Here is a 17088-nt window from a genome sequence, read left to right as displayed (position 1 = left end):
AATTATATGGCTTGGTACATATCGGTTGGATTTGAGTTCATCGCCAAGGATATGTACCTATACAACCCACGCCAGGCAACTTACACACCAGAAGGCTCAACATCTAACCCCCAACAACATTGCCAGACCGGCTACTCACAACCCCCTATCTGTCAAACTTTTCGTTCCAAAAATACACAAACATGCAACCCTAACATGTCATACATCCATCCACAACACCAAGAGCATATCTCGTACCACCACCAACAACTAGATCATCTTAAGAGACCCAATATCGCTATGCACCCAACACATCACCATACCATAACCGCCTTAGCCAAAACACACAACGATCATTTAACACCAATCGTCCCTCCTCCTACCATAGCCAAGAAGCTCAAACATCTCAAAACCAAAACCTTCAACAACCATATATCTACCAAACACCACAACAATCATTTCAACTTTTCCTCGATGCATCATTCACACCAATGTCTCCCTTCAATCGTCCCGGTCACCCTCCAACAACTCAAACACAACCCAACTACTCTGGCATGGGTCATGAACTCAGCTATGGCGGTACCCCTTCGATGCATACACAAGACTACGCTGATTTGTCTGACTATCTCAGGCAATCTCCTGCAGTTGATGGTGATGTTCCTGGGCCCTCAAATACTCAAACAACTGGGGTGAATCATCAACGTGGGTTAGGGTCACGAGTTCGGGTAGCTAGGGGATGTGGTACCGGAGGTCGGTTAGGTGATCCCGGTCATCAACATTAGTCTTTTTTGTGTAAACGAGTGTTAATATTAATATGAATTGGTTCGATTTCGAATTTATCTATCATGTAAAATGTTTTTAAAAAAAATAACAAAACACACAAAGGTGCCAATTTAATTGGCGCCTCCCTTAAAGCTTAACACATAGGCGCCAATTGGATTTGCAACACAAGGAGCCCTAGCCAATCCAATTGACTCCTCCTCTCTAAGTTTAAGAGGAGGCGCCAATTGGTCTGGCGCCTCCTCTTAAAAGTGGGGTAGATTAGGAGTTTTTTGAAATCGGGGTTATTTTGGGAATTTTTTGAAAATTAGGGGTATTTGGGTAAAAAAATCGCTAAGTGATACTCTCTTGTTTAAGAAATTAGCATCGTGCACAGATGATACCTTATTCATATAAAAAAATAGAAAAAATATTTCGATTTATAAAAATAGCCAACATAATTTTAACCTAATTAGTATTATTACTCTATCTAAACAAAGATAAATAAATAAATAAAACTTAGTTGAAACATTTGAATGGTATAAATATTTAGGCAATTATTGAATTGATGGAACATAAAATAGCGAAGCATAATAAAATTTAATGGAGTGGAGTGGAGCAGAGCGGAATGAAATGTAAATCTCACTCCATTGTTTGAATATTTTTAAAATACTTTATTTCATTGCATACACTTTAAATCAGATAAAACTAAAAATAGAGAACCGAATAGAATGAGATGAAATAGATTTTATTAAATTTTATTCCACTACATCAATTATTTACAAATTCAAATAATAAAATTTCACTATTTACCACATCATTTCATCTCATACCACAAATCCAAACATACCCTTAATTTTCTTAAAATTTTCAAATACTCCATCCAAAAACAATCTAAGTGAGTTGTTTTATAACAAGAGACAAATTCGTAAAAAAATCCACAAAATCTATATTATGAGTAAAGTGTGAATTTTTCATTAATATAAAAAAATGGTACAAATCTTTATATATATATATATATATATATATATATATATATATATATATATATATATATATATATATATATATATATGAGTTTAATTGAAATACACTGACAGTGTAAAAGGATTTTACACCATCAGTTAATTATAGACGTCGGATATTAAAAGAAGTTTGACTTTTATTTTAAAAATCTATAAAGTCATACAAACGGATGATGGTGATGAATCGACGGTGTAAAACTTTTTACACTGACAGTGTATAGTAATTAATCTCTCTCTCTCTCTCTCTCTCTCTCTCTCTCTCTCTCTCTCTCTCTCTCTCTCTCTCTCTCTCTCTCTCTCTCTCTCTCTCTCTCTCTCTCTCTCTCTCTCTCTCTCTCTCTCTCTCTCTCTCTCTCTCTCTCTCTCTCTCTCTCTCTCTCTCTCTCTCTCTCTCTCTCTCTCTCTATATATATATATATATATATATATATATATATATATATATATATATATATATATATATATATATATATATATATATATATATATATATATATATATATATATATATATATATATATATATATATATGGGATAGACTGTGCCAACTATGCTAGGGCTGCTCATATATGATAAAATCTCACTTACTAACTCTAACCATAATTTTTCATATTGAGAAAGCTTATCTATAAAGTAACTAACTAATTGGCCATATTGAGAAAGTTGTTTAAATCAAGTTAGTTAGTGTCTAACAAACTTGTAATTACTTGATTATTATTGTTATGTGATAGCCCCTAACAAGTTGGAGGATAGATCAAAATCATTGATAGCGTGAAAATGCAACATATTTTTAAACTCGTTTCACATGTTATTTATCATTATTTTATTATGTTTTATCACTGTTACGTCTTGTTTTGTCCGTGTTTCAAGTACTTGTTAGTTACGGAGCATATGCGTGTATGAAGTGGAAAAGGGAGCGAAATGGTGAAGAAAAATGCAAAAATGCAACATTTTGGTGCATGGCATTCGTCAGGCCTTATGACGTCCGCCATGGCACCAGAACCTGTCAGCCTCTTCATAAAGCTCATGGTGACCGTCATTTGCCTTATGGAGACTGCCATTTGCCTTCAGAAACAGAATACGTGGAAGTGGGTTGGACTCACTCCTTCCCACTTCCCTACTTTTCCTCAACTACCTTGGAACGTGAATAAAGAAGTTTTACAGTGTTGTAGCTCTATATAAGACGCTCTTATACCTAGTTTTCGATATCCAGAGATATAGGTGAAGCGCTGTCAGTTTAGTTTGAGCACAAATTATATTTTCAAGTGATAATCACTCGATTGAGCAATTACAACGAATTAGTCTTAGGATTTGCTTGTATTCTTGGATCAACAATCTTGCTGTTATAATTGAAGTTTATTCCAGTTCCGTCTTTACTTTCAGTTCCGTATTTATTTTCCCGAATTTACAGGTTCTTTATTATATTACTTTATTATTATTGTTATCACATTCTATAATTGTTTAAGCATGTTGTTTTCAATTGCAATTACTATGTTTAAGTTGTTTTCAATTAAGTTCATGTCTAGCTAAACCTCTTTGAGTCCATTTTGTGAGGATCGTCGTTTTCGACGGGACTCGGTAATGAAATTGGTTTAAGGACTTTATTAAATTTTGTTTTGGCCTTTGTTTCTGAGTTAAATTAATATCATTTGTCACAAGAGTGAGAATCAATTAAGATTTGAGTCGGCACTGCGAGAGCGTGGGGGTCGAACTAGATAGTAGGAACGGGGCATCGATCCTAAAAAGGGCGAGAGCGTTTTAGGCATCGATTAGGACTTGTTCAGTTTTCAAAATACGTTTCTCAATTAAAATGGGCGAGTGAGAGAAAAATCTCATGGTTAGGGAGCGTGGCTTTATTCAATAGCGCGGGAGTGTGAGGTTTAGTCTTTAAACTGATATTTTCTACTGAGCACGATTTAACCATAAGTCTGAGTCAATCCGTTTCAGAGTCCCTGAGGTAAGTGGAATCCATATTCCGATCTCTCTCTCTTTATTATCATATTTTCTAAGTTAACGTTAGTTTCAGTTTTTATTCGTTCAATCAAAGAATGCATTTGCCTTAGCTATACATAGCACTGGTAGATAACATTAGTTTGATTATTAGTCCATGTGGGTTTGATATCTTTTAAAACTACACAATAGACTCTGCACTTGCAGTTAGTAATCCGACAGACTTATATAGTCGAGCGGTCTAGTTTTTGGCGCCATTCTCGAGGATTAATTTAGTCAATATTATGATTTTGTTGTTGCGCAGTATAGACTAAGGCAACTTTTATTTTATTTACCCTTCTAAACCTTTAATTGTATGTCAAGGAATCGCTCACAAGATGAAGAACTAGAACAACTAGTTGACGAAGTCGAGCGTTTTAGTAACTTACAACGCCGAATTCATAAATTCCGAATTAAGTACAATCTTCCTTTTCCAATGTCAAAATCAGAATTTGAACCAGTTATGGCTGATGGACCATAAAACTATCCTCTTAAGTATCATGTTGTTCCTTCGTAGGAGGAACCCCACAACAACATTGCAGCCCCTGCCATCGAACGAAACGATTTCGAATTAAAACCTTCATTGTTGTCAGTCGTATAACAAAACTAGTTCTCTGGTAGTCCTACTGATGATCTGAAACTTCATTTATCAGTGTGTGTAAAGTACGCAGACACAGTAAAAGCGAATGGTGTCAGCCCCGAAGAAATAAGACTATGCATTTTCCCTTTTTCTTTAAGCGATAGAGCTAGAGTTTGGCTCCAGTGTCTACCATCCAACTTTGTCACTACATGGGACGAGTTTAAGAAAGTTTTCTTAGCGCGATATTTCCCACCAAGCAAGATTGTTATGCTAAGAGCCCAAATCAACGGATTTAGGCAAAAAGACAATGAATCTCTTTCGATGCTTAGGAGAGATACAAGGACATGATGAGACTTTGCCTACAACATGGACTAGAGCAATGGTTGATTATCCATACTTTCAATAATGTTCTTTTGTACAACACTAAGATGAATTTAAACGCTACAGCTGGCGGAGCTTTAATGGACAAACCTTCTGAAGACGCCTATCAACTCATTAAAAATATGGCGCAAAACCATTTCCAATGGAAAGGTGAGCGAACTTATACAGAAAAGCCAGCTACGAAGACCGGAATGTACGAAGTCAATGGCATAGACTATGTCAATGCTAAAGTGGATGCTCTTACCTAAAAGACTGAGAACTTAACCATAACCCCAATAGCTTCCGTAGCTGCTATGGCACCCAACTGTGAATTATTTGGAACCTCAGGGCACACTAATTCTTAATGTTGATTATTGGCTGGTATACCTACCGACCAAGTAAACTACGCCCAAGGAAACCCATATTACAACACCTACAATCCTGGCTGGAGAAATCATCCAAACTTTTTTTATAAAAACAACAATGCTTTATTTTCACCCCAACACCTGTTGTACCTCAAGGTTATCAGAAAGCAGCCTCTGTTGCTCCACAAGCACCTAGAAAGTCAAATCTCAAACTCATGATAGAAAACTTTATGAACGCCCAAGTTCAACAAAATAAATATTTTGCTAATCAAAATGCTCACACGAGTGAGTTGATGAAATAGATGTCGAGTAAGCTTGATGTATGGCTACCCATAACAAAATGTTAGAAACCCAAATTTCTCAAGTAGCCCAACAACAAGCAGCAATAGGAGCCCCAGCTGAAGCATTTCCTGGTCAACCTCAACCAAATCCAAAAGGTCATGCTAACGCTATCATGCTACAAAGTGGGACAAAATTAGATGGACAAGTTAACTCAAGATTTCAAAATCCAGCCATGTATCAAAACTCTGGTAAAGCAACTAAAACAATAACAACTGATGATCAACCAGAAGAACAAAAGGATAAAGGAGAGAAATACAAAAACGAAGAGGCCGTAGAGAAAGAAAAACCTTATGTACCTCCTCCACCATACAAACCACATATACCTTATCCTCAAAGACTTGTTAAGTCTAAAAATGAAGGGCAATTTAAGAAATTCGTAGAACTTCTGAAACAACTGAATATCACTATACCTTTTACATAAGCTAGTACACAAATGCCCTCATATACTAAGCTCATTAAAGAGATCTTAACTAATAAGAAAAAGCTCGAGGATAATAAGACTATTACACTTACTGCTGAGTGTAGCGGTATAATCCAAAATAACATGCCTCCTAAGCTAAAAGATCCAGGTGGTTTTTCCATACCTTGCATAATTGAAAAGTTTGTCATAGACAAAGATATATGCTACTTAGTAGCCATTGTTAGTTTAATGTCCTTATCCATATGTGAAAAACACAAATTAGAAGAAGTAAGACCGACAAGAATGTCTCTTCAACTAGCTAACCGTTTTGTTAAATTTCCAATAGGTATGCTAGAGAACGTTCCCGTTCGTATATGTCAATTCTATATTCCCACCAACTTTATAATAATGGACATAAATGAGGATTCCAACATCCCTATCATTTTAGGAAGACCCTTTTTGGCCACTGTTGGAGCTATCATAAATGTGAAGAAAGGAAAGCTAACCTTTAAGGTTGGTGAAGAAAAAGTTAAATTTATTCTATCGAAGTTCTTAAAGGCACCAGCTATAGAAGATTCATGTTGTTTCCTAGATGTTATCGATGAATGCATTAGAGAAATGGAGACGGAACGATCTAAGTATGTTGAAGTACTAAAGATTCCAGCACCTCCTATATTTAAAGAGGATAATTGGCGTCATCCATACGTAGATGACAGTATAAGGGAATGTTTAGCACTAACTCCTAATCCTATGCCTTGCCCAAAGAAACCTAACGTAGAACTTAAAACATTACCCAAAGATTTAAGGTATGAATTCCTAGACACAGAGCTTGAAAGACTAGTAATAGTCAACACAGACTTAGGACAGATAGAAACCGAGAAATTACTACATGTCTTAAGAAAATACCCTACAACTCTAGGCTATATCATCTCATACCTTAAAGGAATAAGTCCCCCTGTATGTATGCATCGTATTATGCTAGAAGAAGGTTGCAAAACCTCTAGAGAACACCAGAGGAGAATCAATTTTATCATGAGTGATGTATTCAAAAGAGAGGTACAAAACAGGAATTATATACCCAATATCCGACAGTCAATGGGTTAGGCCAGTGCATGTCGTGCCTAAAAAGGTAGGTGTACAGTTGTAAGTAACGAAAAGGGCGAATCAGTAACAAAATGTACCCAAACTGGATGGAGAATATGCATCGACTATAGGAAATTAAATAAAGCCACTCATAAGGATTATTTTCCTCTACCTTTTATTGATCAAATGCTTGAGCCGTTGGCTAAACATTCTCACTTATGTTATTTATATAGTTATTTAGAATTTTTTTCAAATTCCTATTCACCCTAATGACCATGAAAATATTACCTTCACCTGTCCTTATGGTACATTCGCCTACCGACGAATGTCATTTAGACTATGTAATGCTCCCGCAACATTTCAAAGATGCATGATGTCAATCTTTGAAGATTTTATAGACGAAATAATGGAAGTATTTATGTATGACTTTTCTGTTTGTGGTCAGAGTTTTGAAGGATGTCTATCGAACCTAGAAATGGTACTTGAAAGATGCATGAAAGTTAATCTTGTATTAAATTGGGGAAAATGCAATTTCATGGTCCGACAAGGAATCGTACTTGGACACATCGTATCCGATAAAGGGATTGAAGTAGATAAAGCTAAAATAAAAATCATAGAAAATCGTTAACCTTCAAAAACCATTAGAGAAGTACGTAGTTTCCTAGGACACGCCGGTTTCTACCGACGATTCATTAAGCCTTTCTCAAAAATAACCAAACCACTAACTGACTTATTAATGAAAGACTTTGAATTCATCTTCGATGAAAAATGCTTAGAAGCGTTCGAACATTTGAAAATGCTCTTATTACCGCACCTATTATGCAACCACCTGATTGGAGTAGACCGTTTGAAATAATGTGTGACGCTAGTGACTATGTCGTAGGCGCAGTCTTAGGAAAAAGAAAAGACAAAAGGCTTCATGCAATTTATTATGCAAGTAGAACCTTAGACCATGCGCAAATGAACTACGCCACAACAGAAAAAGAACTCCTAGTTGTCATGTTCGCATTAGATAAATTTCTTTCTTACTTAGTAGGAGCAAAAATAATTGTCTATACTGATCATGCCGTAATTAGGTACTTATTAAGTAAAAAGGATGTTAAATCGAGACTCTTAAGATGGATTCTACTCCTACAAGAATTTGACTTAGAAATTAAAGACAAGAAAGGCACCGAAAATGTAGTAGCTGACCACCTCTCTAGAATTGAGGATATGAAACCTGAACAAGTGCCTATCAATGATGATTTCCCTTATGATCGACTTGTAGCCCAGTTAGGAAATAACATAATTGAATGCTCTTTAACTTATAATGATATAGAAACTAATGAAGTTGTGGAAGCAGTTTATACCAAAACTGCACTTCCATGGTACGCTGACTTTGTCAACTACCTAGCAGCCGGAGTACTTCCACCAGACCTAACCTACCAACAAAAGAAGAAATTCTTCCATGATCTAAAACATTACTACTGGGATGAGCCCCTTCTTTTTAAAAGAGGCATCGATGGTATCTTCTGTCGATGTGTCCCCAAAGAAGAAGTAGACAATATCATATCCCATTGTCATTTTGCACCTTATGGAGGGCATGCAAGCATTTCAAATACTTGTGCAAAGATCTTATAATCTGGCCTCTTTTGGCCTAATCTATAGAAAGATATCCACGCCGCGGTTATAAATTGCGACCGGTGCCAACACATTGACAATATCTCTAGACGCGACGAGATGCCACTAAAAGGTATCTTAGAAGTAGAAGTCTTTGATGTTTAAGATATAGATTTTTATGGGCCCTTTCCCATCTTCTTTCGGTAATAAATACATACTTGTTATTATCGATTACATATCGAAATGGATTTAGGTCATAGCCTTTCCTACAAATGATGCACGGGTATTTATTAAACTCTTCAAAAATGTAATCTTTCCTAGATTCGGTGTGCCAAAAATTGTAAGTAGCGACGGTGGCTCCCATTTCATTTCAAATATCTTCGAAAGACTCTTGCTCAAATATGGAGTCCGACACTGAGTAGTGACACCTTACCACCCTCAAATGAGTGGTCAAGTAGAGATTTCTAATCGAGAAATTAAGAGAATATTAGAGAAAACGGTTACAACCTCTAGGAAAGATTGGTCTTCAAAACTTCATGAAGCTTTGTGGGCTTAAAGAACAACTTACAAAACTCTGATAGGAACCACACCATTTAAACTAGTTTATGGTAAATCATGTCATCTGCCGGTAGAATTAGAACATAAAGCTTATTGGGACATTAAGACCCTCAACTTGAACTATACTGCCGCAGGCAAAAAAAGGGATTTTAGATATCCATGAATTAGAAAAACTTGGACTAAATGCCTATGAGAATGCTCGAATCTATAAAGAAAGAACGAAATAGTGGCATGATAAACGTATATCAAGGAAAGAGTTCAATGAAGGAGACGTAGTACTTCTCTTTAACTCTCAACTGAAACTTTTCCCAGGAAAACTTCATTTTAGATGGTTCGGCCCTTTCGAGGTTACGAAAGTATTTCAAAGCGGAGCCCTAGAAATAAAAAGTAAATCAAAAGAGACATTCATTGTAAACGGGAAGCGCCTTAAGCATTATCACAACGTAGAAAATAGGTATTACTATTTCAATTACAAATTAGAAGAGTTGCCCGCTCTTTCACACAGATAGACTTAGAATTAATGCCGAGCTCCCGACATTAAATGAAGCACTGTGTGGGAGGCAACCCACAATTTTAAATTTTTAGATTTTAGGATTTTAGATTTTTTATTTTTTATTTTTTATTTTTCTTAGTTTTCCCCCGAATGTTACACGGTATATTCTTTTGTATTGGCCACTACTAATTTAATTTAAGTCTACTTTCAGGCTAACATAGCATAAGCTAATTGATCTTACTAACTTTAGAGATGCAACAAGTAGACACTATGGATATCACTTTCAAGACAAGAGCCTAGAGGAGACGCTTTGAAATTCTTGCTCAAAGAGAGATGGCACTGACCATTTACCCTGATGGACCTAGCCTAACTAAACTAGGAATTAGAGATAGTGTCATGTATCTTCTTAACCAGTTAGGTTGGGACAATTTTGTTGTGAGAAGACGATTTAGCTCTTACTGTATCATGACCCTCGAGTTTTTGAGTTCACTTTCCTATGACCCTACCCGAGGAATAGGATTTAACAAAGGACTTATCACTTTTAGGTTGTTTGGTATTGACTACCATTATAACCATCATGAACTAGCTGAACTTTTAGGATTTCCTAATGGCCCAGATATTTTTACTATTAGACAAGAAGAAGTTCTTATGGAACTTCAGCTTGACTACTTTTGGGGTAGTATTACTGGAAACCATCACTCTGAGCCAAATAACATGTTTTCTGTGAACATCCACAATCAGGTTATTCGTTACTTTCACAAAATCCTAGCCGACACCTTATTCGAAAGAGAGGAAAACATCACTTTTGTGTCCCGAGATGAGCTATTCATTTTATTTTGTGCTTCCCAGTCCAGGAAGGTTAATGTTGCAACATTTATGCTAGCCAACCTGAATCGTATTGCACATGATGCACATGCACCTATCATTGTATGAGTCCTAGTCAGTATGATTGTTGATGTTATAGGTATTAGATACCCTCTTGCTAGAATCAATCCTCTAGGCGGAATCTGACCTATGAACCTTCACTTTTGTTTTAACCGCGACATCATAAGCAACTTAGGTCATGATGAGTTTGAATTTCTGATTAACAATGAGGTAGTACAACTTTTTACTTCGCTAAACCATGAAAGGACGAGTATGCACAACCAAGACAATTGGATTTATGACTTAGAAGGTCAAAATGAATCACCCTCTCCACCTGGAACACCTCAAAACTATGATAACTTTGACGCCCTTATCTCTGATGCTGCTTCATTTACTCTTGCTACTCATGTCACTCCCCCTACCGATTATACTGCTGAAATTAACGCCTTATAGACGAAAGTTGATAGCCTTAGAGGCAAGTTCACCACTTTGCACATGGATTTCCACGATTTCATGGATGTAGCCAATAAGCAATTCGATCAAATTTTTCAACAAATTTACTCCATTCAGAGATTTTTTGAGCCTAATATTAGACCGTGTAGTGGCTAATCACATTATATACTACCGCATTTTGACCCTTCCATTTGAACAGTGAGGACACTATGTTGTTTAAGTGTAGGGGAGGATAACATTTATTTCCCGTTTTTACTAAGTTAGAATTTTATTTGCTTTTTAATCAAGATTTCCTTACTTTCCAGCTTTTATTTTTCAATTTTTGTTGAGCTACCGACGCGAAACTAGTGTTGCTTGAGAGGCAACCCACGACTTTTCATTTTTGTAATGCAATATTTCTTCTCTCCATCAATTATTTTTGTATATTTTTATATGCTTTCCTTTATTTCTCATAGTCCAAATAATCTACTCAGGGTCGTAATGTTGTTTTATCGATTTTACATTAATAATATCGTATTGGAACAACCTTAGGATCATCTACACAGCCTTGACACAGCCAAAAATCAAATTTATGCACATCTTACACCCATGGCGCTCGCCATTAAGCTAATGGTGTTTGCCATTAGCATTTAAAAACAAAATTGCGTAATTTAGGCCAATGGCGTTCGTCATTAGCCTTATGGCATCTGTCATTGTGCCTTAGAGGCAGAATACGTTTTAAAACATCCCCCCACGATTTTTTTCAATCCCACTCTCATAATCCACCACTTATTCATTGTTTTGCCTCTCCACTACCTCCTTGACCATCCAACTTCACTCTAACTCATCCAATCTCATTAAAACCTCTCATTCACCTTTATTTTTCCAACTTCCTTCATCTTCAACCCATTCCATTCTCCACCACAAACCCTAATCAAATTTCAATTCATCTCCAAAATTCCTCCGAGAGTCGTTAGACCGAGAAGGGAAATTGATTTTATGGGAATAGAATTCACAGAAGGAACGGAAGGAGAAAACCAGAGAGCTAGGTATGCAAAATTGTTCAATCCTGAAGTCACGCTGACTAGGTATGCTCACGAAACTACTTTGCATCACTTAGGGTTGTATAATAGTATTAGATGGATGTTTGGAAACTTGAGAATGTCCGATCTTTGTGCCATGATAAGTCCTACATATGTTAGGCCTACCTACGAATTTATAAGTTCCTTTTACTATTCCACTTAACTCAGCATAGCTCGCGTGTCAGGTACTGTCAAATTTAGGATATTCAATGTAAGCTATGAGTTTAACCAAGACCAAATTGCTTATTCGCTTCATTCCCCTCATGGGGAAGGTTGGGCTTGCGAAAGGCCCCTAGAAAGCGAGTGGGCACTTGATGTTTTCCGCTTCTGACAGCGACTATCTGTAATACCCCAAAATTTACCATTCATTTTTCCTGAAAAAAAAACGAAAAAAAAGAAAAAAAAAACGAAAAAAAAAAAACAAAAAAAAAAACAAAAAAAAAAACAAAAAAAAACGAAAAAAAAAAAACAAAACAAAAAACAAAAAAAAAGAAAAAAAATTTAATTAATTAATTAATTAATTAATTAAATAAATAAATAAAATAAATAAATAAAATATAACAAATTATTTTGGACTTGGGTCTCCCTCATTTGAGTCCACTACCCACGAAAATCAGTCTATAAATACTGAAGTTTCAGTAGAGGAGTGACACTTGGAGTTACACTGGGAGATTCACTTGAGAAAAAGGGAGAGAAGCAAAAATACTCTGAGGTTTCCTTGGAACAAAACTCCGAGGAAAAAGATAGTGAGAGAAGACCTGACAGAGAACTCAGAGCAGCCTCCAAACCCTGAAGGGAACTCAACTTGTAAACCTCACGGGTGCAACTCAATTTCAATCAAGCTCTCCAATCAGGTTTGCCCTATATCCATCATCTTTATGCCTTTTATTTGAATGCTCTAAATGTATGAGGTATTATGGTTGAATTTGATACCTTTTTTGTGAGCCTTTTGTGAATTTTGATGGAATTATTCATGTGGTTACATTTTGATTTAGGGGCAACTCTGGGTTACCCTATTTTGTTTATTCTAACCTGTCTTGTGTTTCCATGGCATTGTTTTCTCTTGATTTCATCCTGCTGCTCTAACCCTTTGTCGAGTTTTGTGAGGGCTCACATGGCTTTCGCAGAGACACTCGCGTGGTTTCCCACTTTATTTGTGGGATACCCCTGGAGTTTTATTTTGATTATTCGTGTTGACTGATTTCCTTTGACGGTCCAGCTGGAGACATTTCAGGGTTTCTTGCCCCTTTAACTGCTATAGCTTCGGATCTTTATCCGTGTGGTAATTTTTTCCTTTCTCATACTTTATCGCTTTCTTAGCTGGAAGACCTCAATAGGAGGCAATGTTTGAGCCCCTTGGTGGCATTTTACTTTGAGATACATGTTTTGTGTTTTGTATTCATATCCCCACATGTAGCGCGGTTCCTTCGTCAAGGACTGCCTGTTTGCCCTCGAGCATCCCAAACCCTAAAACCCAAAGCAACACGTTTACTCCTTCTACTACAGGCGAGTAAGTCTCCGAAGGTCGAGCATCCGGTAGATTGCGTAGTGACGTCGTTCGTCCAAAACCCAATCCATAACCCCGTAGTTAGCCGAACTACGGCTTGCTCTGATTCTCATTCCAGATGAGATACGTAGGCATAAGACGCGATGTCTTAGCGAGCACACATCCCCCAACCCATAGGTCAGCCGAGCTACGAAGACTCTGATTCTCATATTCATATGAGATACGTATGCAGTGGATGCGACATCCACGCGAGTCATTTTCATTTAACCTTTTTTTTTGTAAACAGCACAAGATAAACTCACACCCTTTAGACAAGAACTACAAAAGCGGATCCCGTAGAGTACTACGGATGCGTAGGGGTGCTAATACCTTCCCTTCACATAACCGACTCCCGAACCCAAGATTTGGTTGCGAGACCCCGTCTTGTCCTTTCCTTTTTTCAGGTTTACTTCGAGCGTTTCCTTTCCCTCCTTTGGGATGAATAACGCACGGTGGCGACTCTTCTGTCATTTCCTTTCGCCGGTTGTTTTTTTCGCGCACTGTATTTTTCAGGTTGCGACAGCTGGCGACTCTGCTGGGGACCATAGGAAGTTGACCTCTTGCTGGTCCACCTTCCCTAAGCGAGTCCCTCCTAGCTTTTGTAGTTTGTTTGTTTATTGGGTGTTCATGCTTTTGTACAGTTATTTATTTACCTGCTTTACCTTATTGCATGGTGTACATATCATTGTTGTATCTGTTGGCTGGTTATGGCTGCTTGGTGATCTTTGTGAGATGAGTTCTATACCCGAACTCGAGTGCACTTAAGATAGGGGAATGGCATAGTCCTGTCAACTTGTGTGGAGTTATTCCTTAGCGAGTTGACTTGCAAGCCCATTCACTTGGTGGAGGTCATGTTGAGATCAATAATGTCACATAAGTAAGTTGTGGTTAGACATTACTTGTTCCAATATAGACCTAAGAAGCCAAGGACCTTAGTTTACCAAACCCATCTTGGCCTATTTGTAGGACGTAGTGTGAAAGTCGTTCAAATGTAAGATTTGATACGATTGTTACGCGATACTACACTCATAAGAGTCTCTCTTGAGAATATTGTCGGAATACGAGTAGTCGTTCCTCTGATAATATCCGAAAGATGGGATTATGACTATGGGAACCTTTTGTAGAACATGTTTGGCAGGTTTAAACCTTAGTACACTCCTTTTGGGTGGTTCTTAACCTAAACTCCATGCTCGTGACTTGCGACAAACCCTTGATTCATGGTTGATCCGATCAGGTATCCTTAATATCAATAAAACTCGGGTATTGATAAGGTGTAAACCATAATCCACCAAAATGGGTGGTTGATATTAAGGATAACATGATCCATCCCATGACCTTTATTTGGTGTGCTCTTAATTTCTCTCCAGACAGTGCAACCTGACAGATGTTCAAGCAGATACAACAATCCTGATTGGCATGCCGTTGCATTGCATTCACATCATCACACCATTTGCATTCATATCATTTAACACATGTTTATCCTTTTCAAGGAGGTTTAAATCTTCTTCTTGATTCTAGTCGGGGTTTTCTTTTTACACTGTTTATCAAATGTGAGACTGGAATCAAGGGGGTAGAATACTTTTGGAATTGATAAACATGTCATTGCATTTGCATAGTCATCCGCATGTCTTGCATAACAGGTACCGCCACAGTGTTCTCAATTTGTTTGGTGTCCCACTAGCAGGATAGTTGACTCAGGCATTCACCGATACGGTACCCGAAGGAATCAACAAAGAGCGATGGAGAGCCTACAAGCAGAGCTCGCCGAGATGAAGATTCGCATGAATCAGTTCATGGATTTGGTTCAAGGGGTGGCTCAAGGACAGCAGGAGCTTAGATTGTTGGTACAGAAGGATCCCCCTATTACTCAACCGGAGACATTGGCTGATCCTCCAGCTGGAGAGGCTAATGGTCCCAATGGACCGGGGCCTATCCCGATCCCGCATATCAACCTAGATCAACAACCCATTCAGGATGGTCAGGATGATCAGTTCCCCTTGCTTCAGGAAGACTTTGGCATGGACCCCATGTTTAGAAGATTGGAAGAAAGGTTGAAGGCAGTGGAAGGACAGAATCCTCTAGGAGTAGATGTTGCTGACTTGGGGCTGGTCCCAGGTGTGAGAGTGCCACCGAAATTCAAGGTCCCGATATTTGACAAATACAATGGCAGCTCTTGCCCCAAAACTCACGTGCAAGCCTATTTCCGTAAAATGGTTGCATACTCTGATGACGAGAAGCTACTTATGTACTTCTTCCAGGATAGCCTAGCTGGGGCATCCTTGGAATGGTATATGAGGCTGCACAGAGCCCACATCCGTTGCTGGAGGGATTTGGCAGAGGCTTTCGTGAAGCAGTATCAGTATAATGCAGACATGGCTCCGGACAGAACTCAACTTCAGAATTTGTCTCTTAAAAGCAATGAGTGCTTCAGGGAATACGCTCAACGCTGGAGGGATACAGCTTCCCGTGTTCAGCCTCCTATGTTGGAAAAGGAAATGGCCAACATGTTCATGAATACGCTGCCTGAACCTTACTTGGAGCGTCTGGTAGGTTGCAATGCTTCCAACTTTGCTGATGTGGTCTCTACTAGAGAAAGGGTGGAGAACTACCTAAAGACATACAAGATCCAGAGTGGAGGTGGATCCTCATCAGGGGTGAAGAAGCCGTTCATTCAGGGACAGAAGAGGAGAGAAGGGGATGCAAATGCCATATCTTCTTATTAGAACAGGGATAACCGGAGGAATAACTTTCAGAATTATCATCAGCAACCGTATGTTGCGGCTGTGACCATTCCAGCTGCAGCACCACTACAACAACAACAATCACAACGTCAACCATCTTAGTATCAACAGCAGCAACAACTGGGTAACAGACCCGCTTATCAACAGAGGCAAAGGATGATGGACCGGCGTTTCGACACCCTTCCAATGTCGTACGCCCAGTTGCTTTCTAGTCTTCAACAACTACAACTTGTGCAACTGCGCACTCTGGCTCCTCCTGTTGGTAGACTTCCGGTGGGTTACGACGCCAACGCTAGGTGTAGCTTCCACTCTGGGGCACCTGGCCACAATATTGAGAACTGCAAAGCTTTTAAGCACGTAGTTCAGGACCTCATAGATTCAAAGGCCATCGACCATGCACCAGCTCCGAATGTCGTTAACAATCCCATGCCCCAGCATGGTGGTGCGAACGTTAACATGATAGAGGGAATAGCCAAGTCCATTAAGGATGTGTTGAAGTTGAAGACTCCGTTGTTGGATATCAAAGGACGCTTGCTAAAGGCCGATGTTTTCCCCGGTTGTGGGAAGGGTTGTTTGGATTGTGCTACTCAGAGTGGAGGTTGTTTGAAGCTACAGCATGGTATCCAGGCCTTGCTCGACAAAGGTATCCTCCAGGTTGAAGATTTGTCTGTCCAAGAGTCTGTGGAAGAGGTTAAAGCGGGTGCCTCTATCTCATCCTTTAAGCAGGCACGGGCCGTGGTGGATTCAGGTGTTGCTCCCGGTTGGGGGCGTCTGTTGGAATTACCAGTGAAAGAAGATAGATTCGGGATTGGATATCAGCCAGCTCTGACTTCTACAACACTTCAGGGGCCGATTACTTTCTCCAGTGCTGGCATCATTCAGTATGGTCAA

This window comes from Lathyrus oleraceus, chromosome 5 (genome assembly GCF_024323335.1).
Source record: "Lathyrus oleraceus cultivar Zhongwan6 chromosome 5, CAAS_Psat_ZW6_1.0, whole genome shotgun sequence".
Classification (NCBI taxonomy): Eukaryota; Viridiplantae; Streptophyta; class Magnoliopsida; order Fabales; family Fabaceae; genus Lathyrus; species Lathyrus oleraceus.
This window is presented reverse-complemented; position numbering follows the sequence as displayed.